Genomic DNA, 24,254 nt, shown 5'->3' on the forward strand with positions numbered 1-24,254 from the left:
TTTTTTTTTCCCCACAAAGGTTAAATTGTTGTCCTGCAACTTGGAGAGTCAATTTTTTTTAGGATAAATTCAGTATTCGATAACAAGTGTCTGCTAAATTGACACTATTTTAACACTGATGAAAGATAACAAACTAATTTTCATTGCAGGTTTGTGTAATTAGGCAGGTCTAATGCATGTCTGTGGAGCTGCATATCCAGCAGAGCATGTTCTTAAAGCTGCCTTTCCTACACACTTCTCTGCTATTATTTGATCATTTCTTAACTAATGTGCTATAAGTCTTCATGAGTCATTTTGTGTTTGGAATTGTTAGTAAAGTTAATTCATGTTCTGCTTGTTTGTGTGATTTTGTATGTTTCTATCTGTTTCAGACTCCTTCACAATTTTCCAACTTAAGCAGTCAGTTTTCTTTTCCCCAGATTTGCTAACCCAAATTTTGATTTCCCACATTTAATAACAGCATTCCTCTGTGTTTCCACTTACTCTCACTCTGTTGTCATCTCACTCTGTTGTCCTCTCCCACTTGCAACAGTCCCCAGCCGGCAGTTCTCCTTCAGCTTTGTCCTGTGTTCCACTGTCTCTTCTTGCCATTTTACTCCACAGGTGGCAAATGTCAAACTCCAACAGTCTCCTCAGTTCTCCTCAAAAGTTTTCTTCACATGCATAGTGAAGTTGCAGCTTGTTGTAAACACAGTGCCATTCATCCGATCAGTCAGGATGATGGGTTTGCATTGCTGCTGCTTGCTGAGACTTTTTGCTCAGGACTTGATGCTGTCTCTTTATCTGCCATGTTATTGCTTTGGAGCTGCATTCTTCAGGGAGGAGTGAGCTTGCTTGTGAGTTTGTGAGGTTGAGAAACACATTGCGCTGTATATAAGTCAGCCAGAACTTGGCCTGCATGTTTCCAATGATGTTTAACTATAAATTTCTTCCGTCCGACCGCTGCATGTGGAAAATTGATACAGGTCTGCTTTTCACCTGAAAGTGACAAACTAAGACATGTTCATTATCATCATCACTGCTTAATCAACACACATCTCTCTCTCTCTCTCTCTCTGTCCGTGTTTGTGTGAACAATCCTTTCTTAAAGCAGAAAATGACATTGTAGTTGTTTTTTGGCTGATCAACACAAAACCTTTTTCCTATGATTATTTTTCTTCGTCTACAATGTAATTTGTCTCTTTTTCACTCTTTTTTTTTTTCCTTTACAATAGCTTGTGATCCGCAAAATCACTGCTCTCACTCACAATCAAAGGCAATTACTTTTGCACAGTGCACAAAAACACTGTGATGTCAGACACATTCACACTCACTTTTTCATCTGCATAAATAAATCATATGGCTGGAGATATGTGCCATGGTGATCCATAGGCATGATCACCAGTTTATTTAATTATTTTTAATCCAACAAAACAAATAAACAAAAACATGATGCTGATGCTACACACACACTAGTCAAGGTGCAGAAAAACTGCTCATGGAAACGCTGCACACTCTCTGTTTCCCCTCTCTTTGAGTAGTTCTCAGACAGCTCTTGATCTGATAATGTGTAGCTTGCTCATCAGCTCAAAAAACAAAAACAAAACTGCAACGCGACATCACACAGTAGTTGCAGCATATTAGTTGTTTTCACAGATGTGCTCTATATCTCAACAATGGCTCATAATAAGACGACAGTCTTCCACACAGGTCAAGTGCCTCTATGCACTTCATGAGTTTAAATATTTACCTATATCACTTCACCTCACATGTCATTGTACTGAATTTGAGCAACCACAAGCTTAATGTAGGTTACTTTTAACAACTATCCACCTCAATGGTTTGGCACACAGGCTGTTGTCGAACAGGGCAAGCTAAAGAGTTAACATTTTGTGTCAGCAAGGGGTGGGGGGAAAGCCACCCACCAGAGCACAGCTGCTGATGTGGGCTGGCCTTTTCCACACACTCCTGGCTGCTTAGGAAACCATGATAACAACAACAGTCGGTGTCGCAGACCACGTGTTCTACTCCGCACACACTCACACAACAACAACAACAACAACAAATATCCTCACTCACAACCAACAAAAATTAGGCCTATTGTCTCAACGCAGTCTCACACAGTGACCACGTGCTCTGCCGCACACAGTGGCAAAGACTTACATGATAGCAGTGATCACGCGCTTTATCGCACACAGTGATAAAGACTTTCAACGCAACCTCACACAGTGGATGCGTGCTTTGCTGCACACAGCGGCAAAGACTTACAACGCAACCTCACACAGTGACCGCGTGCTTTGCTGCACACAGCGGCAAAGACTTACAACGCAGTCTCACACAGTGACCGCGTGCTTTGCTGCACACAGCGGCAAAGACTTAAACTTACTCGGTGTTGCTTAGCGTGTAATGTAGCCTCGAATCCCGCCGATCGTCATTCATCGAGGAGAAAGGACAGACAGCGAATCCACAGGAACTTCCTGGCTGACGTCAGTCTTTCAGCGTGCCTCTCCCCCCCCTCGGTGAATGCGATCCCAGGGCCCCGGCATCGAAGGACCAATTAATGATAGGTTTGTAGCTTGTACCTATCCGCTGGAACGTTGAAGACAATATAATTACACTGCAAAGCAAGACACAAGCAGGCTGGTTTACTCATGCATGAGGGAAAGCTGGCTGGAGCCAAGTGTCGTCCCACCACCTAGCCTCCATCAGACTCTCAGCCATGCTCCCCATAGCACTCCTTTTATTGTGGTTACATGAATATGCATAGGGTCATTAACATATGACATCTTACATAGGTATACATGTGAACAAAGAATACTGTGTGTGTGTGTGTGTGTGTGTGTGTGTGTGTGTGTGTGTGTGTGTGTGTGTGTGTGTGTGTGTGTGTGTGTGTGTGTGTGTGTGAGGTCCAGATGTGACCCTGTGAAGACTCCCCAAAGCTGGTGCCAGGAGTCTAGCGGTTCATCTGAACAAAAGGCTCTTATACTTAAACAGATATACGTGTGTTTGCTATACCATATATCAGCAAGAGAAGATACGGCCTTTCCTAGGAGGTGTGTAATCTATGCCGGAACACTCTGTAGAGGGAGTGAACGCACTCCCCCTTCATGCTACACAGAGCTGTTACTTTAGGATGAAACATCCTTTCAATCCACCAATGATTATATACACTTCTAAGCATATATGAGTAAATATTTCTAAGCATAAATGACAATCAACAATACAAATCTAACAGCTGCCCTGTTGCCTTATTCAGATATTAGCCAGAGAGCCAAAAGCACATTTTGATATTATTAATTATTATTTGGCATTATTTTTCATTACTCTGACAGTTTTCCTGACTAAACAATTTTTGGTCTACTTATTTTAATTTATAAATGTTTTTGTTAATTATTTTTAATTTATTTAATTTTTTTTTTTTAAATGTATTTAATTTCAACATAGTGCTAAAAGGGAGCAGGCAAGATACTGTTCAATGGCAGATGTTTATGACTTTTGCATATTAAGTTACCGATACTCAGTGTAATTGAGGCAATCAATTGCCTCAAAAATTTTAAGTTTTGGGTCACATGTTTTTAAGTATCAAGTAGTCAACATATTTGACTAACGTGTACTTAAAATAATGACAACACAAACTAATAAACATTTGAGTTTTGTTAACATAAAAATGTTGTGGTTGTGTACTTATTTTTTATAAGTTCTGTGAACTTAAAGTTTCAAGTTTACAAATTCAAAGAAATAAGTTCTGGACTCAGTAAAAGATTTTGGTCACAGTCATGTTGTTTTAATTCTAGCTGGATGTTACTGTATTTAAAAGAGAGGCTGGAGTTCTAAGTTCATCAGCTAATATTCTGAAGCTCGGTAAGCATGCTGCATGAAGACATGTTGGAATGTAGACATGTAAATATGCTGACTGACAATTAAAAGAACACCAACTTCGAGTTAAAGCCCTGAAATAATTCTAATAATTGAGTTACTAACAAAAAAAAATCACTCACAGCTCTTACAAAGGGCAATAACCAGCCTACTCCTACTCCTACTGGCATTTCCAAGCCCAGACTGGTAGGATTGAGTCAGAATGCTTTACCAAATCATATTTGCAGCCCATCAAGAATGAAATTTCAGTATTAGATATTTGGGTCTAAGTTAACAACAATAACCACCTCTAGTGCTGTTGGCCAACAGGCTGCAAGTGGAAACTGTGCTACAGTTGCCCAAAGACAAAAGAAGAAGAAAGGGGGGTGTCCTGCTAGGAGGCAGTGGGAGAGAAGAAAAGGCAGGAGTGTGGAGGTGAGAGTAAGTTTAACGCCTGACCCCTGTTTCAATCCAGGGGGTTAATGTTGACATTGTAGATGACTATAAATACCTCGGAGTATACATTGACAATAAACTGGACTGAGCTAAAAACACCTCAGCACTTTACAGGAAAGGCCAGGGCCGACTCTATTTTCTGAGGTCCTTCAACATCTGCCAGACAATGCTCAGGATTACGAGCTGGACTCTCTTAGGGTGGTGATGGAGAGGCGAATGTTATCCAGGATAAAGACAATGTTGGATAATTCCGTCCACCCACTCCATGATGTGCTGGCTAGCCACAGGAGCACGTTCAGTGAGAGGCTAAGATTACCAAAAGGCACCACTGAACGACACAGGAAATCATTCCTGCCTGTGGCCATCTCCATGTACAACTCCTCCATCTAACACACTGTACACCTCAATAGCTACACCTTTTTTGCACATGCTCTTCTTTCTTATTCAGATATTTATTAGTAAGTAACTTATATATATATATGCATATATTGTATATATTGTGCTATTTCTTACTTCTTGTATTGCTTTTTTTTATTACTGTTTGTACTGGAGCATCGTAACCAGCATAATTTCCCCTAGGGATCAAGAAAGTATTCTGATTTAAATGTAGGGCCTATGACCGGTAAAAGGAGAGATCCAGCTGATGTAATGGTGAGAAGGAAGAGAAACGGGCTGAGTAGAACTTGTCTACTCTCCTGGAGAACTCAAAGTGCTTAATACATCACACCACTTCCCTCTATGATTTTTAAGTGCTTACTAACTAACATTCACACTTAGAGCAACTTATGGTTACGCTCTTGCCCAAGGATATTTGGCATGAAGACTAGGGGGAGCCAGGGATTGAACTACCAACCTATAAATCAGTAGATGATCTGCTCTGCCTCCTGAGATACAGGCACCCATCAGTAAGCTGCGTGTGCATGAGACCAGGTGTGAAGTAAGGCCAGGAACACTGGAGGTGGGTTCAATCTGTTCTACAGCCTAGATATAAAGAGAAATGGATTAATAGTAATGTTTAAGGAAGAATATGTGACTAGTGTTGTGGAAAGTATCAGACAGGATCATGAGTTTGAAAAGGGTTGATGTTGAGTATTGTCAGTGTGTCCCACAGATTAGATGCCAATTCTCGTGATTATCTAAATGAAATTGAATTGAATAACATTGAAAAAAAGGTATGCTTTAATCACATGCAAACTGGAAACTGCTGCTTTTGTATATATGTTGGCTTGGGCAAGGCATTATCAGGATTGCTGCACCATCTCCTGACTGGTAGACAAAAACATTGTTGGCAATGTTACACTGGCTGCCTTATGAAGTTATTTTCAAAAACTCCTACTTGTGAATAATAATTCAAAAGTCAGTTCATCAGCTTTTTAAGTTTGCCTCATAGCTGTGTCTTACTGTGAACAGCAGAAGTTGTATATGTTAATTTATTGTCTTTATTGATTTTATAGCTTGTTGTGTAGTTATTGCTGTCTTTTTCTATGGATTGTACAATACAATAATAATGTCCATCTATAGCTTAACTAACAGAGCTCACTGCTAAATGGAGTCATAGGTTCCACACAATAAAGGGCGGTACCTAAGATGGGGATGCCACACCCCCACACAGGCACCTCCCACAGTAGACCAGAGAGTGCAGTTAGGGCAGGGGTGTCAAACTCAAATACACAGTGGGCCAAAATTCAAAACTGGAACAATGTTGCGGGCTAACATTAATATTTATTGAAAAAAAATCTTCCTCCAGATATAAGAATCTTTTCTTATTGACTCAAACACGTTTTGCTGAAAAACTGAATATGGAACAAGCAAAGCTTAATACTAAACGATATATATAGAGATATTAGCTGTATAATACCAGTAGGCCAGCTCTAGTAGTAATTTGGTATGGCTTCGCGGGCCAAATGTGGCCCACGGGCCAGAGTTTGACACCTATGAGTTAGGGTCACAACATGTGTTCGGAGAACCTGAGTTGCTATTTCAGTTGTGTTTCTGTCACCTCAAGCTAGTCTGGCACTAATAATGTACTGTGACAAAGAGTACTGCTGCTCACTCACGTTTTATGTTATGAAGCTGTTTTTAATCTCTAAAACTCTATCAGTGAATCCATTTGAAAACAGTGAAACTAGCTCGTGGTTAAAGTCACACCTTTGTTCATTCCTCTGTTGCAGGCAAAAAAAGGAGAACCAAAGCAACGCATTTCTGTGAAAACAGCAAAGCATTTGTTGCGTGTGGTTTTAAAGGCTAGTGTCTGTGTGGTTTTCAGTTCATCTGATACACAGTGTTGTCACCGCAGTGGAAAATAACAGGGGGGGATGCATGAGATTTGTTGCACCCCAGAATGTGCACAAGAACGTGGTCAAGCAAGAAAGCTGCCCATATACACACTGACTGTGTCAGGGTGTGATAGAGGTGCAATTAACATTTACAAAGTTAAAATAAATTTAGATGGCGTCCATTTAGTACCACTTATGTGGTAGTAATGTTGTATTAAATCTGTGGTTTCATCATTTACGTCAGCAAGGAGAAAACTGTTGCTAGATTTTCTTTGTTTCTTGATCATCTGTAGTCTTGAAATCAGCAAACTTTTGCTGTTCCACAGATTTTATTCGTGACTCTTACACTGCTTTTCATCAAAGTTGCAGGATCAAAAAATATATTTTCAATTACATTTCATTATAAAACATATTACTGTCTTGGAATATTTTTCTAAAGTCTGTGAAAGTACAAAGCCTGACGTTATCTAGCTCAAGCTTCAATGCCGTTTCTTAAACTTTGCTGTGAACCATTACTGACTGTACAGGCCTTGTGAGTTCAGCTGTGCTCAGACCACACTGTGAAGTCTCTTCCTGTCAAGTGATCAGTATCTCGCTCATGCCTCCTTCCCCTTGAAGACGACCTGACTCTCCCTATGAGTAACTTTATATGCCCATATTTTATTTGATATGAAGACAAATTAAGGCAGAAAAACAGACATAAAAATGTTTAGTCAAGGGTTATAAAGACTAAACCACTAAACACGTTTTCCCATCATGAACACAGACAATCAGCTCTATGCACTGGCAGCATAAACAACATGAGTTTCCACTTGTGTCTCTATTGCAGGCCTTCTGCTTCTTGGTGTTTGTGGGTGGAGTCTCAACGCTGCTGAGTTCAGGTAAACGGAGTCCACATTCTGTAGGTGAAAACATTTACAGTCACAGACCTAAAAAAAACCTCAATCAGTCAATACTTTCACTATTCTTGACTGTGTCAGTCTGATAGCATATGAAAGATAACTGGACTTGGCTTCAAAAAGGTAGGGTGAGAACCAGTTGATGTTAGATTTCAGATGCTTGTGATTTAGAAAGCATCTGAAATCTACCACAGGTGTCAGCGGTCAAAAGGCTAGGTAGAACCTGACCAGGCTTTCATTATGTAGAAGTGGCCCAGCCGGGCAGGGGAATCAAACCTCACATTCGAGCTGCAAAAGTTTAACCATGATACATGAGGTTACTCAGTGTGACTATATTGAAAAAGTTAAAAAAAAAGTCCTTTTGGAAAAATAAACGTGTTTAAAAAGCTTCCCAGACAGGAAATATGTCATAAGGACAAACTCTTCACAGTGAACGCGTCAGCTAGCATTTTACCCACATTACATTTTAGAGTTATAATTGGAGTTTTGCAAACTATAGATTTTGCCTGTTTTTAAAAAAACAAACAAAAAAAATTAACTTTTTATTTAGTCTAGATGAACTATTACTAAATAATTTAAAGTTATTAAGTTTTTCTACCTTTCTGATATTACTTAAAGTTAAAGACAATAAAAGATTACAATTGCTTGCTTGGGTTTACTCTATGAAGCAACAGGTTGAGGCTATTCACAGAGTAATTAGGCATTTCAATGAAGCTTTTGAATCACAGAAAACAGTTGTTAGTTGTAAAAAAAGAAGAAAAACTCAAAAAGTGAGTTTACCTTGTTATTTTCTTCTTGCTCTCCAGCAGCTAAATGGAAATACCAAAAATTATTGCTTGTTATTAACAACCAAATACATTGTTTTGGACAGGTTAATCAGTTTAGAAGATGAGTGAAGTAATTTGTAAGTAACCTCACCTTTTTGAGATTTCCAGATTTTTAGAACCAGAACAACGACCACTAAAGTGAGCAGACCTGTCAGACCTCCAAGGGCGATGATTATGAGGTTTGTCGTTCCACTGGGCTCTTCTACAAAAATAATTAGATAAAAAACATAATTTTTATGATTACTTTATTGATGATAGTGAAATAACTACATGGAAACTGAAAAACATCTTTTGAAACAAAAAAATCAATCTTACGATCAGTCTTATTAAAATCCTCCTCTTCTCTGGGTTCACTGCCTGTAAAGAATCATCGTTATAATATCATTTTGTGATCGCATGACATGTTTTCATGCTAACCATGATCAAGAAACGAAACAAAAATATCTAAATCATGAACAAATGAACAAACCTTCAATTCTTAACTCGACTGCATTAGAAATGATTGTGTGCCCACTGATGTACAATCCACAGAAATACAGCCCGGCATCAGATAAATCCACTCGTTTGATTTGAAGGAAGACAAAAGAGACGTTGGAACTCATATTAAAATTTCTGTTTCTAAATCCATGACAGAATGAAGCTTCGCTGTCAGAGCCATACATAGAAGAAACACAGCTGGGCTTAGTTTTATTGACCACTCTGAACCAGTCTGTCTGTGTTGGATAGGCGGAAATGTTGGAACACTGCAGTGTGACCTCGTCCCCGTGCTGGACCTCCACAGTCTGAAACTCAGAAGCTGAGACAGAGATCCAGCCTGAAATGAAAGAACATGATGTTTATGTCAGAGCCTACAGTGTTACAGGACAACAACATCCATTATATCTGTTTAATGACTTTACTTATTCCATTATTTGAAAGTACTGAGGTGCCAGTACTTACTGAGGCTGGAGAGAAATAAAGCTGTGCTCAAGACGAAGCTCCTCATCATGTGTTTAATCCTGTAACTGCATGGATATGTTGTACAACAGAACTCATATAAAGGGGTTCAGAGGGGCGGAGTGTATTTTTCTTTTTTATCTTGCCAGTCATGTGCCTATACAATGTAATGCTTTTCATACATTTCTGTTTATAAATCCAGTTACAAAGTTTCCAAATGTTATCATTCCAAATGTTACCAAAAAACTTGTAATATTTTCACAGTGTGGCAGAAATTCATAAAAAGTAACTCAGAAACTCCCACAGTCCTCTTCTTGGACCTAAAATGGTTTACATTTAAAACAAAACTGTCACGGCTGGGGCGGCAGTTGTGTGGAGGGTGAGAAAGGAGGATCCAATAGCAGACAATGGCGGAGTGCAAGTGGGTTTTATTTACAGTGCACAAAACCAAGGTGTGGGCAGAACCGAACATAAACCTAAACTGGGAAAACTAATGCAAAATGGAGGACATGAAGCGAGGAGCAGAGAGACACGAAGGAACATGGAATAATGCAGACTACACGGGAGGTTCACAGAGAAACACAGACGACGCCACGAGAAGCACAGGCAGACACCAACTATAAATACACACACCAGGTAATCAGGAAATGGCACACAGGAGGGGACACAGCTGGAACTAATGGGCATAACGAGACAGACCTACAAAGTAAAACAGGAAACACCAGACACATGGAACCAGACAAGACATTGAACTAAACAGACAGATTCACAAACAGACGGGGTGACACCATAGACAGACAGAGATACAGACGCAGACTCAGAGGCAGACCGAATATAACACATCGAACTCAAACAATAATAATAATCATCATGATAATAAATTGGAAAATGATAATAATAAACTTAAAGCGCTGGGTCACCGACCCAGGACCATGACAGAAACAAGAATGTGGTACTTTGGCATCATAGTGGACCCATTTTGCTGTTGAATTTCAGCTTCACTCAAAATGCGTTGAAACAGACATTTGTGAGAGATGTCCTGAAACATGTCAGAAGTTCTTATTTGCAGTGTGAGCTAAGTATTTATTTACTCAGGCAGAGGCAAAACCACGTGCTTTGTTTGTGGAGAACAGATTGCTGTATTTAAAGTGGACATGGAACACCACATTTATTAAGGCTATTTTACACCATAGAGCCCTACTGTCAAAAACTGTCATAGATGTAACACTATCTGCGCAGCTGGATTTAAGAAATAAGTGCTTAAAGTTAAAGTTTTCAAAACATGTTTAGTTGGTTGGTTGCAGTCAATAGACTTACTTTATTTATGTTAGCTAACTAATAATAGAACCAAGAACTCGACGACCCTAAAACTAAGGATATACATTAAGGATATACTGTCCACTTTCACTCTCTGTCTTATTAGGAGGTTCTTCATTGTTTGGCTAGCTGCACTGAGACAGAAAAACCTAACTGTTAGCTGTAATGTTCGGGTTTGTAAAACACTTTATAACACAATGTCTTTTCAGCTACTCCAAGCCACTCTGCTCTTTGCTTTTGCTCTGGCTCGAGCTCTTTTCTAATCATCCACTCTCTCTGTCCCTCCTGAACTAGGGCTGGGTACCGTCACTGATTTCTACAACTGATTCAATTCTGATTCAAAAGATCCCTATTCAATTCAATTCGATTCCATCTTGACTGAGGAAGTCAGAAATATTATAATTCTGATAATTTATATTGGATATGTACTGTCAAAAGAACCCTCTAAACCTTGTAAATTAAAAAATTTAATTCCAAATTATTTGACTATTTCTCTGCAATCACAAACTCAGTGTAAACTATTTAGGTATAAAAAAAATGACACTTGTGAGATTTCATCAGATGTTTTTGTGTCATGGTAATTAAAATATGAAGGAATTTTTCCTGGCCTGGCTTTTTATAGCAGATCAAAAAACAGAAGAAAACCATGAATAGACATATGAGACATATATTACCTGATGCTGAAGTGAAGTAAAGTTACAGAGGCTTTATTAGAGACACAGCCAAGTGTTTTGCAATTTGGTATAAGTTTAAATTTCTTCAGTACTGAACAGCAGAAATAAGGATTTCTTGTTGGAGGTCATTTTTGAAAAAAAAATAAAAAATAAAAACAGCGGCCAACAGCACTGAACACAGCGGTAAACTGGTGCTTAGTAAGCGAGTGAATAATGCACAAAATAGACATTTTTAATGGGAAACTGGTCTTGAAGTACACTGAGAAGGAAGTGTGATTTTATCATGGTGGAAGCAAACAGCAAAAGTAAGAGCGAATTCAAGCATAGTTTTGATCTTCTTTAGCCGCTGGTTGAGTGAATTTTGGTTGAAGAGTGACAAAACCTGCTGTTTCGGAACCTGTAAGATTTCAGTTTTCAACACTCGATAGTATATACGTACACACTACTGCTGCCTGGTCATCAGTGTTTGTCAAGTTACTTGAAAAAGTAATCAGTAATGATTACTTCCTGAAAAAAGTAATCCCGTTACTTCACTGATTACTTATTTTCAAAAGCAGTTAGTTACTTGGTAACTTTTTAAAACATGATTTATCCCCTAAATAGGTGATAAAGCGATAGATCTTTCAGCCCAATTCTACTTTTTCTGCATAATCCATCATATAAAAGTCTCTTTTTAAAACTTGTTTTATTAGTTTTGATCTTTTAACTTTATGCATCAAGCAAACATTTAATTATATGCAACATTCTCTGACTGGAAGAAATATGTTTAACATTTAAACCTATTTTCTACACATTCCAGCACATAAAATAAATTCGTTTTTTGTGTTTACACTCACTCTTTCAATAGATGCACATAAAACACAGCAGAAAATAAATAAAATCAAAGACTCAGCGGTCCCGTTGCTCTACTTTCACTTGTATAGCAGGAGTGGGGCAGGTATGCTCTGGTGCAGGTGTGCCGCAGTGGTCAGTGGAAGGATACGACAGTTTCTCTGTGAATTTCCCATTACGTGGTAGCGTACTTGGTGCTTGCTCGGACATTTAGGGTTTTTTTCACTGTAAAAAGAAGTTTTCTTCCCACGCAGTGAGCAGTGGACGCTAATGTTTTTGTCACTTTTCACGGAATCAAACTCAAAGTAAGGTCAGTACTTCCACGCTTTAAACGCTGCACGCTCATACTCTCTCCCGCACTCGATATATTATCCATTGTTGATCTGCACACAGCTGGTGCCACGAACGTCGCACTCGCTTACGTCACTGTCATGAGACACACTCGCAAAAAAAAAAATCACGGTTTTAGTAACGCAGCGTGCTTACGCACAGTAATCTAATTACCTTTTTTTGCAATAGTAATCCCTTACTTTACTCATTACTTGAAAAAAGTAATCGGAACGCGTTACTGCCCAACTCTGCTGGTCATGCTTTGTGTTTACATATTTTGGGCAATCAGTTTACCTGCTCTTTAATCTTTTGTTGTTTTAGCTGTTTGGCGTTTGTCGAAATACTTTTATGAGCTTTAAGCTGAGATTCTGGCATTTATGACAAAATACATTTATATTTAAAATCAATTTCAAGAATTAATGAATTGATATTGCATTATTCACATTCAAATTGATTTGAATCAGGAAATCCATTTTTTAAACCTACCCCTATCCTGGGCCCAGTATGCTACTGAAATAGGGAAAGTCTTGATGGTCATGATGAACCCTAACCCTGTGGCCTCCACCCTCCCCTAAGCTCTGTCTCTGCTGCTTCATTCCTCCCCTATAGCTGAGCCACCAGCCACACCCCACTACAGAGACCTTTCCGCATATAAGCATACATGATCAGAAGATGTTAGTTTTCTTTGAACCTCCCTTCATATTTGAATAAGCAATGATGAAACAGTTCTAAGTGATGAAGTCTAATAAATCCAGATATAGATCTTCTTTCAGTAACAATCACTGTCCACTATCCTTCGCATTTAAAGCTCAGACGTTGTCCAAAACACACTCAATTTCACCCACCATAAATGAAAAACGAAAAAGATGGTAGCTAAAGTTAAACACTTTAAGATTTTGTCAAAACCTGCAGATTTTTGTGTTGTCCTCAGGTCAAAAATGACCCCAGGTGTATGGCAAACAAGTGTATGGGAATCCCGAGGACATCACAAGGGTTAACTAGTGATAAAATATTGGCTAATTCATATTTTCATTGTCTAATTGTAACATCTACCCATACCTGTATGGGATTTTTGAGCCTGATGTTTATATAACTCTAAATATTTATATAATCAATAAATTATCAAAAACAGAAGAAGATTTTAAGACCGCTCCTTACTGAATATCTTTTGCACACACACACACGTACTGAATGTGTTCTGTGACCATGGCAGATACACAACTTGCCTCTCTAAATATTCAAGGCTTGTGGTCCCTCTTGGTTAAAACACATTCAGACTGCTGTCATGCTGTCTGTATTGCTGTTTGTTGTCTTTGTAAAGATGAATAAAACTCATAAAGAGATCTTGGTTTGTGAAGTGCATTGAAGATGTCCACAACAAACTCTCAAGCACCTGTGTGGTGATACAGCTTGAGGGAGGATCAGTTTACTTCCACAACCATCTTCACTAACCAATCACTAAAACCACACACTTTTTTTTCTGGGGACATCAAGGCTTTTGTTCTCATGCAGAAGGCTGATGGCCAAACTTTCTGCACCTTCCTGATAGAAACTCTTGTTCAGATTCAGTAGCACACTAGGCTTTTATACTTTCCTTTAGCAATCAAAGTGCTTTATACTGCATGTATCTATTTACACAAGAACTTTTTTCTACACTTAAGTGCTTTCCATCCAATATTCACGCTCCAGTAAAACATTGGGAATCAATGTGGGGTTCAGTATCTTGCCCAAGGATACTTTGGCATGCAGACTGGAACAACAAGGGATTGAATTACGAACCTTCTCAAGAGTTGATGACCTGCCACCTTGTTTTTACATGCTATGATTAGTGTATTATAGGTTGTTTTTAAGGGTACATCTATAGCCTTAACTTGAAGACTATCTATCTATCTATCTATCTATCTATCTATCTATCTATCTATCTATCTATCTATCTATCTATCCATCCATCCATCCATCCATCCATCCATCCATCCATCCATCCATCCATCCATCCATCCATCCATCCATCCATCCATCCATCCATCCATCCATCCATCTTCATAACTACACTGGAGAAAGGAAGAGTGTCAACGTGTTTCACTTCCTGCCTACCTGAATGCGGAACTGTGCATTCTATGTACAATGCATGAAGCTGAGTGGAGTAAGCATGTCAGTGACAGCAGAATAAAGGCCGGAGTCTAAGATAAGAATGCCACACGTTCACACAGGCACCTCCCACAGTAGAACATTTAGGAAAGTTAAAGTCATAACATACATTCAAAGAACATGAGTGCTTAACTGAGTTAGCACTTTGCCACTAAAGAGGCATTTTGACAAAGGGAAGCGCTGCTCACTGAAGTTTTCTCTCAGAGCCCTTTTTTCCCCCCTAACCCTATCAGTAACCCTATCAGTAAATGCATGTGAAAACAGTGAATCCAACCTCTGCTCATGGTTAAAGACACTTAGATCAACTATATTCATTGTTCTGATGCATGCAAAGAAAGAATGAAGTGAAATAAGTAAGTGTGAAAACAACACAGTATTTGTTGCGTGTGGTTTTAAAGGCTAGCGTTTCTGTGGCTTTCAATTCGGCTGATAAACAGTGCTGTCACCACAGTGGAAAATAACAGGGGGAGGTGCACAAGACCTGTTGCGCACCAGAATGTGCTCAAGAACATGGTCAGGCAAGAAAACTGTTGATATACACACTGTGTGAGGATGTAATAGAGGAAAATGAAAAAAAAAAAAGTTAAAATAAATTTAGATGATGTAACTTTAGTACCACTAATGTACTTTTAAATCTGTGATTCCATCGTTTCCATCAGTAAAGAGGTGACTGTTGCAGGATTTTGATTTTCTTTGATTCTTAATCATCTGTAGTCTTGAAATCAGCGAATCCTTACTGGTCCTCACTGTTTTTCATGAAAGCTTGCAGGATTGAAAAAAATGTTTTAATTACATTTCATTATAAAACATATCATTATATTTTTCTAAAGTCTGTGAAAATACAAAGGTTGGTGTTATCTAGTCAAAAGACAGTACTTTAATATCCGCTGCCTCTTCTTAAACTTTGCTGTGAACCATTACTGACTGTACAGGCCTTGTGAGTTCAGCACTCAGACCACACTGTGAAGTCTCTTCCTGTCACGTGATCAGTATCTCGCTCATGCGTCCTTCCCACTGAACACCACTTGACTCTCCCTATTAGTAAACTTTATATGCCCTTCTTTTATTTGATATGAAGACAAATTAAGGCAGAAAAAAACAAACATAAAACTGTTTAGTCCAGGGTAAAAAAAAAAACTTAACCACTAAACGTGCTATCTCATCATGAACACAGAGAATCAGCTCTATGCACTGGCAGCATAAACAACATGAGTTTCCACTCGTGTCTCTTTTGCAGGCCTTCTGCTTCTGGGTGTTTGTGGGTGGAGTCTCAACACTGCAGAGTAAACAGAGCCCACATTCTGTAGGTGAAAAATTTACAGTCACATACAAAAACAACCACAGTCATTACTTTCATTATTCTTGACTGTGACAGTCTTAGCATATGAAAGATCATTCTGGGCTTGGCTCCAAAAAAAGTAGGGTGGTCAAGAGGCTAGGTAGAGTCTGACCACGCTTTCATTTGTAGAAGTAGCCCAGTCAAGGCAGGCGAATCAAACCTCACTGCTATGACGCAACAGTAGCAACACTGCACCACTAGATATACTGTAGCACTCTGGCATGATAATTACTTTAACATACTAGTTGCACATTTGAGCTGGAAAAGTTTAACCATGATACATGAGGTTACTCAGTGTGTTGAGATTTGACACAGTGTCACAGCCTAATGAAGAAAATGCTGAAAACACATTAGTCTGTGTCATTTTTAACTGTGACATTTGTTCTTTACAGGATCAAGACAGGTAGGTATGAGATGATGATAAAAAAGCTTGGCTGTTGTAAAAAACACACAAAAAGAACAAAAAAACCCCAAAAGAAAAAGTATGTTGCAAAATCATTATTTCAGTTCAGCATGCAGCCCTTATTTAAGGAGCCTCTTTCAACCTGTCCAGGCTTTCACGTGGAGAAATGGTCTAGCCAGGCAGTGGGCCATCAAAACCCCTGGTAGCAACTATCAGTGTTGCCACACTAGGCTGCTTTTTTGGCAGATAAAGATAAAAGATAAAAACTGAAGAAACCACAGTTCTCAAACAAGGTGAGAGATTTCGCAAGTCTGGGGGCCACTGTGGGAAAAGCTTTATGTCCTTCAGTTTTGTCTAGTCTTGTATGATGTACAATAAGTATGATAGCTGCTGCTTCTCCATGGAAAGCTCTAAAAGTTGGAACCAGAATCTTGAAACGTGCTCTGGATTCAAGGCAGTGCAGCTGAATTAGCAATGGTGAGGCATCAGAGTACTTTAGTTTGTGTGTCAGAGGAAGATAATAGCAGTGCAGTCTACAGGTTTGCTGTTTGCAAGCATCTGCACAGATAGCATGCTAGCCAAGAACCCAGAGTGGCACTAAAGCCAAGTGTATGTCAACCTCAGCCCAGCACCTTGTTCAAAGAGCAAAGCCAGCGACAGGTGAACTTCATCAGGCAACAAACTATTGAGCAGTGAGGCTGCAGCCTCTGTTTCTATCGGTTCATGTGTCTATAGATGAAACACTGATTTTTAGAAACAGAATAATGATGACTATAGTGAGTAAACCAGTCAGACAACCCAGAATGGTTTTCATCATGTGTGCGCTATCAGGCTCTTCTGTAAAGGCAATTATAATAAAACGTCACTCCAATTCAGTCTGGTTAAATTGCACACAATAATAATAACAATGATCACAATGGAAAAAGAAAAAAAAATTAAGAGACAGAAAAGTAATTTTACTTGCAGTCTTAAAATCCTCTTCTTCATTGGTTTCACCGCCTGTAAAGAACCATGGCTATTATAATACTTTGTGATTTCTTGTTTGTCTCTGAGGTATTTTTGGATTTCATATGAACATAAAACTAACCTGGAAGATTAGAATTCACGTATGCTTATTCACGCAAAATCCACAGAAATACAGCCCGACATCAGATAAATTCACTTGTGTGATTTTAAGAAACACAGAGGTGATGTTGGAAGTCATATTGAATTTTCCATTTTGAAATCATCACAGAATGAAGCTTTGCCCTGAGAGCCATACATAGCAGCAATACAGCTGGGCTTAGTTCTGTTGATAACTTTGAACCAGTCTGTCTGTGTTGGATTATAATAATAATAATAATAATGGATTGCATTTATATAGTGCTTTTCAAGGCACCCAAAGCGCTTTACAATGCCACTATTCATTCGCTCTCACATTCACACAGTGGTGGAGGCAGCTACAGTTGTAGCCACAGCTGCCCTGGGGCAGACTGACAGAAGCGAGGCTGCCATATCGCGCCATCGGCCCCTCTGGCCAACACCAGTAGGCGGTAGGGTAAGCACGCCATGGACACAACGACCAGGACAGAGAGCCCAGGGATCGAACCGGCGACCTTCCAGTTACAGATGCGCTTCCGACCGTTATTCATTGATAGTTTGTTTCACATAGCTCTTATAATGGGGTTAAAGGGATGGAGTGTTTTTTTTCTTTTTCATTTTAGTATTGACCTACCTATACAATGCAAATGCAGAGCTCTGATATCTGCAACACAGATAACAGCATGCTTTGATTGGATGAGGTAGAAATGGGACAAAGGGCGAGGTTTTACAAAAAATAACTGTCCAAATCTAACTGGGAAAATGTCTGGCACTGTCGGGTGCAGATCCACTGAGCGCAGCGCAAGCTAGCAAGACAGAAGCTAAGCTCGTTGGAACATGCCTCAACGTTACCCGAAATTGAACCTCCCCCACCCTCATTCAGATCTGGCCTTTGAAACTATTTTGGTCTTCATGTGAAGCATGACCCTGAAGGTAAGCACGTCATGGACAAAAGTAAAACAGTATGTCGGATTTTAGTTTTTAATAATTTTGTTGTTTCAGCAACATTAAATTTAAAAACTGTACTTTTGAGTTAAAATATATATTTATAATTTTAATATATGACAAATTAAAAAGGCACTAACATTTTTTTGTATCGAAAAAATATCGAACCGTGACACCAAAGTATCGAACCGAACCATGAATTTTGTGTATCGTTGCACCCCTAAAATATATACTTCATTAAGCTAACCCCACTTAGCTTCTGAGAGCAGATGAGATGAGACATCCATTAGTTTGTATGTGATTGTACATTTAGTTGATTCTCTATGTGCATGAGGGTACAACATGTATGTTAGTGAAGTCATTATAACATTTTTGTGTCCGTTTTTCTGCTGGTTTGTTTGTTTCTATCTTAATGAAACAAGAGCATACAAAGTTAGGGGAGTCAAAAGGTCTTTGGGGGAGGGAGGTGTGAGCAAAATACTCGTCACTTTACAGGAAGAGACTACACAGTGTGGTCTGAGCACAGTCAGAAGAGGTTCACATGAAGTTTAAGAAGAAGAAATGAAACTTGAACTACTTGCTTTTGACCAGATAAATCCAGCCTTTATACATTTACAGATTTTTTTTTTACCTATTTTAGAAAAAACATTGAGAATGAGAAATTACACACACACACACACACACACACACATATATATATATATGTATATATCTATATATATATATACTTTTTAAAAGAACAATCTGGCACGCTTTGATGAAAAATTATGTGTAGGTCATGACACTTATTATAAAGCACAACGGCTAATGAAAATTATGCAGCCAGGGATTGCACTAGAGCTGTTTCTTAGTACTGAATTAAATAATATCTTATGTGTATTCATTTGAATTTATTTTAACTTCGTCGGGTGTTTTCATTTTTCATTGTCCTCTATTACATCCTGACACAGTCGGTGTGTGTATGGGCAGCTTTCTTGCCTGACGATGTTCTTGTGCAGTCTCATGCTCCTCCCCCTGTAATTTTCCACTGTGGTGACAGCATGTTCTATCAGCTAAAACGAAAGCCCTTTTTCTTGCCTGCATCAGAAGAATAAATAAACAAAGGTGATCTGAGTAACTTTGACCATGAGTAGAGGCTAGTTTCACTGTTTTCATATTTGAGGGTGTTTTTGTTTGACTGATACTTGATCATTTTGCTTCATCTGTTTTTATTTATCATCTGTTTTTTATTTATGTTCCTTTCTCTCCATCATTTCCCTGAATGTGCATTATGCCACTTTAACAATATGTGTGGTTACATCTGGTTATAAACATTCCAATATTATGTCGCCTGCAGAGAGAACGACAGGGGCAGGTATGTGGTGCATCATGTGTCTTTGAGGAGTGGATGAAGACTGTTGCAAGGGCATTCAGTTTATGTCTCTAGGTGAGGGTGGAAGACTCATGCCTGATGGATGGAGAGGTTTATCAGTTTCATTCATGCATCCTCTTCTTCTTATCCTTGTGAGGGTCACTGGAGGGGTGGGGGTGGGGGGGACTCTGAAGCGAAAGCACTGTATCGAACGGTTCAATACTGATACAAGTATTGTAGCACCACTAATATATTTACCCTGAATTTCCAATTTAGCTATGTTGCAATAGGCCTAGACTTCTGGAGAGGCTTCCCATGATGCATGTTTGTGTTTTTGTTCACTTTCTATATGCTTATAGATCACTGTGAATTTAGTCATTAGTCATTTTTACTCCACAGCATGTCTTTGTCCTGTTTTCTAACCATGGCAGATGGCTGCAGATCCCTGAGCCTGGTCGACACAGGCTTATTACTGTTAAAATAGAGTTTCTCCTTCCCACTGCTGCTTACTCATTCCCCTATGACTAAGCACCAGTGTGTGAATGTGTGCGTGAATGGGTGGATGACTGGATATGTAAAGCGCTTTGGGGTCCTTAGGGACTAGTAAAGCGCTATATAAATACAGGCCATTTACCATTTTACCATTTAAGCAGCAGTACCTTGAGCTGAATATTGGAATAAGTTTGCCAGTCTAATGAATCTTGGTTCCTGTTATGACATTTTGATAGTAATGTCCGAATTTGTTAGAAACAACACAAAAGCATCAATGCGTCCTGCCTTATTTAAGGATTCAGGCTGTGGGTGGTGGTACCCTGGTATAAAATGGGTATCATTTGAACACTACGGCTTATCTCAGTTTGTCCAGTCCACCTATCTTTTCATGGCTGCTTCCATCAGGATAATGTGCTACAACAAAAAGCTCAGATCATCTCAAACATGATAGTGAGTTCATTAATACTTTCTTCCATCTCCAAATCCCAATCCAGCTGTGCACTGCTGGATATGGTGGAACAGATTTGCATATAGATGTGCAGTCAGCACATCTGTAACAACTGTGTGATGCTTTTTATGTTAATATGGACCAAAATCTCTGAGGAAAGTTTCCAGCACCTTGTAGAATGCCACAGAAAATTGAGGCACATCCAAAGGCCGACATGGCTCAGAGCTAGCTGTACCTAATAATGTCTCCTCTGAGTGTTACACACCCACGGGAGCTTTTCACCAGTTGTACTGTCAGGCGCTGTGATGTTGCTTCCTTTCACTGGTCTATTAGACCACTACGGTCTACATTTTTCGACTCAGACAAAAGTCTGACAAATAAGAAAGACACAGAAACACAATAAGGAGTACCCAAACATGGCCCAAATGCAAGTTTTATTTATGCTTTATTTATTCTTAATTCTCTGCAGTCAGGCAGGCAAAGGCTATCCTGTGAGTCTATCTTGTGGCAGCATAGATAACATGTGGCTCCAGGTCTCGTGTGGTAGGTCCACAGCTTCTTTTGGCTTTTTTTTGGAAACTTAGAGCTGCATAGTTCAGATCACCTGAACTCATATTCTGAAATATCAAAGAATTTAGGTGAACGCTGTGTTTGTTAAAAATATGAAAAGTTGGTGGAGTTATAATATCTCAATAATAATACCGGATACACATAACATCATTACATATGCAAATCTGTAACACTCAGATTAATGACTATAGAGTCACCATATTATCATGTACAGAAAAACATTGAGTGGAGATGTAATGACCCAAGCCATCACTGTGACGTACAGTTTATATTGAGTTTTGAAATAGCAAATTCATAGCAGTTTGCTTTATGCACACATAGATACTTCAATAAAATATGGTGGCTGCTTTGTGTTGTAACAACATGGAAGAAAGTCTTCCTTTCTTCTTCTTTGACTTAACAAACTTCATGCTAATGCTTCTGCTTTCTAAAAACAGAAGATGTCACGGGTCTGGGTCCGTTGGACCCAGTATGTGGAGTTTCATGTTTTTGTTATTCCATGTTTGAGGTTATTATGTTTTGGTTTTAGTTTGCATCAGGGATTGTTTTCTTGTTCTCTTGTTGTGTTTATGATGATGATTATGATGTTTATTATTTGAGTTTCATGTTTAAGGATTTGTTCTCTGTTGTATCTCACGTTTAGTTTAGTTCAGGTTCCATGTGTCATTCTGTCTGTCTCTCAGTGTCAGGTCTGCGTCTTGGTGTGGTGTTCTCATTTCCTGTTTTATTGTGAAGGTCTGGGTCTCATGTGAGTGTTCAGTTTTACCTCTGTCTCGTCTTGTTGATCATTCCCAGCTGTGTCCACCACCTGTGTGTAATTCCCCTGTGTTTCTCTGGGTGTATTTAAGTCATGTCCTCCGTTATTGTAGTTGCTGGTCCGTCTGTGTATTCCACCCTGCGTCATCTGTGTATCTACCATGTCACATCCGTGTGCTCTCCCTGCTGTCCATCGTCATTCTCCTCTGCTCGTTCTCATTCAGGTTTGTGCTTTGTAGTTTAGTTGTTTCCCAGTATAGTTTAGTTCCAGCTCCATTTGCCGTTTGTATTTACTTTCATGTTCAATAAACCACCTTTACACCTTCACGACTGCCTGCACTTGGATCCTCCTTCATTTCCTCCACACGGCTCACCTCACTCGCCGTGACAGAAGAACTATTTCTTCGGCAGACAGAGTTATAACTAGCATTTTATTGTTATTGCATTTCATTTATAATCTTCGTCTAATTGCTTATATATAATAAAATACAATTTCTTTATTCTTTTATAATTTACAACTTTGACAGTTTTAAGTGACAACTCCTAAACAATATCTCTGCTGGGATTAATAGTGTTATATTGTTATAATAATTCATTTTTGTTCATTAAAATAAACGGTTTAGAGTTCTTTCTCCTTGCTTGAAGGTTGAGGTTTTTCATAGAGTCATCAAATGTTTAATGGTTCTGTTAAATCATAAACATTTTATATAGAGAGAAAAGATGGATTTACCTCACTGCTTTGCTCTGGTTGCTGTTGTGGACCTAAAGGCCAAATATGAAATTGTAATTAGTTTATTAGCAACACAGTACTTTGCTTTGGGTTTGTTGATCAGCAGCAAGAGTAGGTGAAACTAATTATAGCCACATTTACCTGTTGGAAGTTTCCTGATTTTTAAAACCAGAATAATGACCACCATAGTGAGTAAACCAGTCAGACCAGCCAAGATGATGCTCAATGGTTGGGTCGTTTTGTTGCACTCTTCTAAACAGTGTGGTTAAGATATATTTTTACAAGATGCTGAAAGTACTGCACAGTGAAGATTAAAATCTTTCCACTCATCACGGAATCTCACCTTCAGTCATAAAATCCTCTCCTTCACTGGTTTCACCACCTGTGACCATGATTGTTGTATTATTTTACAATTTTCTGTTTGTAGTTACTGTGTTTCCACATGACATGATGAGAAACACTAAAGTTGCAAAGAAAGGTTTTTAACCAAAACTCACCTTGAATTCTCAACTCTACCCTAGTGGAAATAATTATATGATAGTCCAAGAAAAATCCACAGAAATACAGGCCAGCATCAGACAGATCCACTGGCTTTATTTGAAGAAAGACGGCAACGTTGTTAGAAGTCACATTGAATTTTCCATTTTGAAATCCATCACAGAAAGAAGCTTGTCCATTGGAGCCATACATAGAGGCAATGCAGCTCAACGTAGCTCGGTTGACCACTCTGAACCACTCTGTATGCGTTGAACTTCTGGAAATGTTGGAGCACTGCAGTGTGACTTCTTCACCAGACTGGACCTCCACAGTCTGAAATTCAGAACCAGAGACAGAGAGCCAGCCTGAAACAAACACAAGATTCATCCTAGAGAGCGCAGTACCAGAATATTGTAACAGTGAAACTGTTTTAATGAATTTGCGGTGTCCTAATAATCAAATTGAAATACTGGAAGGTTAGCTGTTGCATAATTTGGAGTAGAGAGTAGTAAGGTACCACTACTTACTTATGCCACATTGAAACAAAGCTGTTATAAAGATGAGGCTCCTCATTGTGTGATTAAATCTGCCACTGATCGGATAGTTTGTAACACGCAGCTCTTATAAGGGGTTTAGAGGGGCGGGGTGTTTTCCTTTAACTTGCCAGTGACCTATCGGTAGTGTGCAATGCCTCTGCATGTAGTCAAGTTTCATCTGTTTCAATAGAATACATAAAGGTTTTGTACATGGAGATTCCATGCTTTTCAGATGCAAAAAGAATATCTCCTATGAAATTTTTATTATTTTAAACTATTATCCTTTTCTAGTCCCTAAACATCTGGTATAACATGGAAAAGAATACCTGCAGTATCATTATGTTATATTGGGTACAGTTTTCTATGGTTTCTATTTGGAGTTTTCTTTTTGAGGCTGATATGTGTCCTGGTGAAGCTCACCAACATTTTCACATTTCTGGTGCACACTCAGGTCTTTCTTAAATTTTACATGTAAAACAAGTGTAAAAACTTGTGTTCTGGTTACATACCTGTTTCAGCTTAGTACATAGTTTAGCCAAGGTTTAGCCAAGGCTGTGTGTGTGTGTGTCTACATCTAAGGTAAAATGTGATTTTGTCTG

At 38.9% G+C, this 24,254-nt stretch overlaps 1 long non-coding RNA gene across 1 annotated transcript; it reads right to left on the reverse strand.

The window, feature by feature from the left end:
- Nucleotides 1–8,211: 8,211 nt before the first annotated feature.
- On the reverse strand, nt 8,212–9,106 carry LOC145426064 (uncharacterized). The gene is made up of 4 exons (XR_013906834.1): nt 8,762–9,106; nt 8,608–8,649; nt 8,384–8,494; nt 8,212–8,274 (listed from the first exon to the last, which is right to left on the reverse strand). It is a non-coding gene; the product is annotated as an uncharacterized LOC145426064 (long non-coding RNA).
- Nucleotides 9,107–24,254: the final 15,148 nt, after the last annotated feature.

The sequence above is a fragment of the Astatotilapia calliptera genome, chromosome 3 (genome assembly GCF_964374335.1).
Source record: "Astatotilapia calliptera chromosome 3, fAstCal68.1, whole genome shotgun sequence".
In the NCBI taxonomy this organism is placed as follows: Eukaryota; Metazoa; Chordata; class Actinopteri; order Cichliformes; family Cichlidae; genus Astatotilapia; species Astatotilapia calliptera.